Here is a 6,129-nt window from a genome sequence, read left to right as displayed (position 1 = left end):
ACCCCTCTATATTCTTAATTTAGGATTTACTTTCAGCATTATTTATTGTTCTCCTTTCCCCTGGATCCTTGATCAGAGATGCCTACAGTCGTGCCTCTCTTTGGTTAAGGCTTCCTTTTCCTTTTATTGTTTTGTTTATTGCTTTGTTATTTACTTTCTGCCTATTCATTCATAATCTCGGACCACATAACCGGAGCAAGCCTACAATCGTGCCTCTGGCTTCGGTGACGGGTGGTGTTGCATCTGCATTTTAACTATGAACTAAATTTTACTGATTGCTTTAACATACTAACTAGTTTTATTTTTTTCCTTTTTATTTTTATTGTTCACATTTTTTTTCCTGTCTTTTATTTATGCATTGATTGTGTTTAATTTATTTTTTGTTTCAATTCGATTGCATTAGACGTATAGATTAGGATTGTTTAGTTTAGTGAATTAGTTAACAAAAATTGAATCATTCCACTCTCGCATTACTATTAAGAAGTTCAATTCTAAGTGGCATATCTCCCTGAGATCGACCCGTTAGCTACACGATACCGTGCGCTTGCGGTTACTTTTAAATTTCACAAACACCAAGCAACAAAAGGAACTTACTGAGCAATCTGGGAGGCCAAGGAGTATAGAGGAATTTGATCCACAGACAATTTGTCTTTCGGGGTTACTCTGTGCTCCATCCACTCCTTTGTTTTGGCTGTCTCTCTTGACATCCCTTCCTTAATGAAAGAAAAAGGCTTGGGAAGCCTCTCAAGAATCTCAAACTCCTGGGTAACTAGGGCCTTTGACTTGGAAGGTGTTGTTGCTGGTACTGGTGGTGCGGTTGCTGCTGTTGCTGTTATTGCTGGTAGGGCTATCACTGTTGGTGGTATTGCTGCTGCTGGTGTTGCTGATGCTGGTGTTGCTATTGTAGGAAAAGAAACTCCAACAAAATGAATATCTTTACAAATTTTTGAAAAACAGGACACTAAGGTCCTTGGTGCTAGGTTGGATTTGCTGGTTCTGGAAACGACACTTAGAGAGGATTTCTCTCCAATTGAGATTCCAGGAAGAGGATTCCCAGAGCTGCCATCGGGGCATCCCTAGAGTCTTTTTCGATTTAGCTGTCCTTCATCATTTTTTCCTTGCCTCTGATCAAGGGAGGAGACGCAAGCCGTTTATGTCTTTCCTCCACTGCTACCTCTTTCCTCGGAATAACCACTTGAGGGATGCCTCCGCTGGATACATTGACTTATGACTCATCCTCCCTTACTGCTGACCTATCGGCCTCCTTTACTCCTTGAATAATTTTTTCTATGGTCATCAATTCAGAGTCTAGGGGGACCCTGGCTATAGTACTAGGAAGTCCAACAGGGGGAGTGGAAGTTTTGGTCTCTGTGTCCTTGGGCTTTTCTTGCTCCAGTCTGGTTGCGGTTCGCCCCAGTATGTAGCGTTGGAGAAGATCATCCCTATTCGAAGGCATGTTGGGATCTGCAAAAAGCAAGACTATTCAATACTCAAAGAAGAAACAAAAAGAATCGGATCTACACCAGATTTGAAAAGGGCTAGGGGGTTCACCAACTATTACCCCCCAAAGCAACAAAGAAGCTTCAAAGTCCATTTCTCGGCCGTGAACCGGGTCCCCCATTCCTTTAACAACAAGATTATAACAACGCTTCTCCCTTTTACTCAAGGGAGGTTTGCAATTTAATTTCTTGATATCACTCTTTGAGAGGAAAGGACAAGAGGAAGAAGTGCACTCAGGATGGATCTTACAAGCGATATACATCTCTGTCCACCTCCCATAGCTTTTGGGAAGCGAACCTATCACACCCCACCCACCGGTCTTGTTTCCCGAGCGACAACCCTTGAGAGCAAACCGTCACAAATTCATGGTCTTACCCATCAATAATAATAAATGCAAGTATAGAAAATCAAGAGCAAGAACAAGTTCAATAATTAATAAAAAAAAGATTACAGGAGTCCAAATACTCCAATAAAATAATCAAGGAAAGAATCAATGTTCAAAAAGGATTAACAAGTTCAGCAGAAGCAAACAAAATAAACAAAACTATCTTCTTTCCCGTTTCTTTCTCTTTAGCTAAAAACTGGTTTTCTAAATTAGCAAGCAAAGGGATCCTCTAATTCTTCTCCATACGAATGGCAAAATGTTTGGAAACCTGTCTCGTCTGTCCATCAATGGGTGCTATAAGCACACTCCATGCATTTGCAGGAGCTCCCGCACTAGCTATCTCCATCTCCCACTGATGATGCCACATCCTCTTCATACGAGAGAGTTCTTTCATATGGATCCACTCCAACTTCTGATGTTGTGCCACCATTTGTGCAGGTTAATATAACATTAAAATAAAGGAATGAGTTCTGATGAACTCAATAAGGATAACATATTTCTCATCCATATGTCAACACAATCAGCGATTCAAATAGGATATGAATGATGGCAATCGTATGAATGCTACTATGATCTAACTATGCAAGTCTCTAAACAGCTGACATGCTTTAAGATATAACACCAGCCCTCCTATGGGTAGGTCTAGTCACTCTGATCCCTCACAGACTGGCTACCTCTGTTGGAATCCTGAGTAAATGGGTAAGTCCTCATCAGGCATCCATGGCTGGGGTTTAAGTCAACACTCTCTTACCACGACCATTGGTAATAAGCACTGGTGCATGTTTCTAATCCATGCAAGGTCATACAAGTAACATACTATATGAAGTACAGATACTTCCCCTATGGCATCAACCAACTCAGTTCTGTATCCTTCGCAACCTAGGAATGAGAACCCTCACGGACTGGCTACGGCTGTTAGACTCCACTCCCTAACCCTATGGTCATCCACATAATGTTGGGGCGGATGCTCTCATAACTCCTCAAGACACCCGGTCCGCTCCTTGGACGTCCATGAGCCCAAACCTAACATATGCAACCCTACCATTGCATGACCAACAGTGGACCACTGAGTTTTTACACGGAGTAGTTACCGCTGTAGGATGAAACAGAGTCACGTCACCGTCGTCACGGGTCATCCGGCTTCAATTCCCCTACTGAAAGGGTAATAGCATGTGGGGTACCTAGCCATGCAATTCTAGACTCCCTAGGTATGTCATCCAGTAGTTATGATAGTGTTGAAGGCATCAATGAGCATGTGTCCCATACCACAACCCTCTTCTATTTCAAGCCAAGATATCCCAATGGAATTACCTTTCCATCACAACTACACTACACCATTCTTTATCATACTATAACCAGTTGTTCAATATCATAAATGATAAAGTACATAAAAGACCATCACAAACAACAAGTATACAACAAGATCAACATGCTTTATAAAATTACGGAAAGATACATGATTAAAGAATAGTAAAGAGAACAGCTAATTCATCATGTATTTGTAATTGCATATAAACAAGAATGTATGTCCTTACTTGTAAATAAGTAGAAGTTCCTTAAACGCAATCCAATAACAATTATAAGACTTTCAGCGAATACAAAGTCCTCCTAAATATAGGGTTACAAGATAACATAAGAGACATGAATCAAATCAAATAAAACCCAAAAGTCACATAGCTACTGTGACCCAGCCGGTCGCTTGGGCTGGTTGCTTGGCTTAAGCAACCGCCTTAGTAACCGCCCCAAAAACAGAATGTTCCAAATCTGAAACTTAGGCTTTTGATCATCAGATTTCAATATGGTTTTGGGAAGATCTCAATTAGAATTTCAAACTAAACATGTCCATAACCAAGGGGGAGAACAGAAACCTAAAATTAACACGGATCTATCACCCAAATCCTTCCCCTTGATTAGATCCATCCTTTATGCGAATGCAGGGATTCGTTTTCGGACAGGATCCTATCAAGAAAATTGAAAAGGGGATACTGCAACAAAATGGGTAACCACTAACAAAAAGGGAATAAAACTACACTATTCAATAGCTGAAGAAAGAGACTGAATGAATGGGGATTCACTTACCTTAACCATATCAGGAAGAATAGAGGAGAAAAGGTTCCAGATCATAACCAGCACTTCGTTCACTTTCCAGCACGTCTCTACTGTCGCCTAACCATAAAAAATAGTAATCCGGAACATAATAATACGTTAATAGGGCGAGGGCTACTATTTATAACAAACATGGGGCAAATTAGGGTATTTTTTTGCAAGCAGAACCTGGCGGTTGCTTGGGACGGTCGATTGGTTCAATCAACCGCCTTAAGCAACCGCCCCCTAGTACATTACTGTGCATGGGTGCTTTACTCAAGGGGTTGACTTCCAACCTCAACCTAACCCTAACCAACACTTGGAAGAGGTCTTACCTTCATTCCGAACATCTCCAAACACCACTTGCCTTCTACCAGAGATCCAACTTCCCAGCAAGGCAAGTTCTTCATCAAGAGAATCCAGATCCATGGGTTCAGGGTATGGATCATGGACTTCTATTCGGACACTCCACAAATTAATCCGACTAGGCCTTCGGGTTATCGGACCTACAATACTGATTACGGGTTAGAATTATGGGGGTTGTTACAGAACCGGCTTCCAGAATTGTGAACTTGAGAGTGGAGATACCCCACTTGCTAAACCATCCCACTCTCCCTAAAGCTCTGATAGAGGAAACACATCAGGCTTAAAGCTTTGACAGAGGAAACACATCGGGCCTAAAGCTTTGACAAAGGAAACACATTGGAACACAGTCAAGCTGCAACCTATGTTGAGGCGATAGCAACACCCCATGAAACCTATGAGGTACATCCAATCGTTTGGGGCTAACATTCCCAGGTTGAGGCCATAATACTCTAAGGTCTGCTTGACGAAAGGACATAGCTGAAGGCGTAAACCACCCAACATAGAGTCAAAGTAGAGGGGAATCTCCCCCTCCCTTAGCAAGTTTGCTCTCTCGTTGGGACCAGGTAACCTTACAGGAAACTCTTCATGAATCCTGAAAGCCATTTTCATCAATGTGACATGATGAAGATGAAGGAGGCTGGGATAGTCAAAGGGTCCTAACCTAGTTCTATATCTAAATGAAGAAAGAAGTTGAGAAAGTGCCTCAGAAGCCTTACCCTCTTCAATGGCATGACCCAGGGCTTCGCTCTGTTTGAGTGGCGAGCCCAGCGAACCAAGGATAGCTGTAAGAGAAGGAGAAGACGGAGGAAGACTGTCAGCTTTGAGTTGGGGATTTCCTTCCTTCCCCACTTCCTCTTGAGAATTTGGTGAGGTCCTGGTAAAGGGGTTAGTTCTTCTTGTAGCTTTTTTGCCCATTTTTCTTTCTGCGGAGGGAACTTATAAGGTAGAAGAAGACTATGAAACATCTACGTTTCAGAATCTACTGGAGGAAGAATAAGGAGAAGAAGTGAAAAACGTTCAATTTATAAGGGCTTCTAGAGCCCAAAGCGACGTTCAGATTTCATTCAAGTAGGGAATCTACCCGAATTAACATTCCCATTCCCAAGGGATGTTACTACTGATGATACACATGGCAATAAAATGAGCATATTGAATGACGTGTACCTTATCAAGGATGACGTGATTCACTGCTGTAACTGTCAGCTGGAGGTACCTGCCCTAAAGACACAAGCTTATCCATGTTTTGGAAATTGCAGAAGAAGTACTTTGTTGCTTCTGAAGAAGCTATTTCGGCCTCCTAAGACGCCTCAACTCCATGAATGTCGAAGTCTGGGCCAAACATTCTTTTTGACAAAGAAGTCATCATAAAGACTAGGGGGCTAATGTTATCCACCAAAAACATTTGAACCAGAAGTCATCATTTGAACTAAAGTTAGGGAACCACAATTGGACCAGGACAGCCTAGAAAGGGCTTCTCAGGAAAACACACTTCTCGGAGAAGGTTTTCCTTTGAGAAACTTAACCAAGGGGTAATATGGTACTTCTACTCTCAGAGAACTTCTCGGCAAAGATAGAAGATCCCTCAATATCTCTTCTTGCAGTTAATGCGTACGGAGGATCTCTGATATCTCGCTGCGGATATGGAAGCTTCTGATCAGTTCAGAGTCTCCCTCGAGCCTAATGCTGGTTGCTCCTTCACCCAGGCGGCCATGGGACATTGTCATGTCAGTATAAGCACTGACAGCTCACCCGTTGACAAGACTACATGATGGTGGGGTAGTCAGCTTGTTTCT

Source organism: Hakea prostrata, chromosome 6, assembly GCF_041222555.1.
Source record: "Hakea prostrata isolate BN-2017 chromosome 6, UWA_Hpros_2, whole genome shotgun sequence".
Taxonomy (NCBI): domain Eukaryota; kingdom Viridiplantae; phylum Streptophyta; class Magnoliopsida; order Proteales; family Proteaceae; genus Hakea; species Hakea prostrata.
This window is presented reverse-complemented; position numbering follows the sequence as displayed.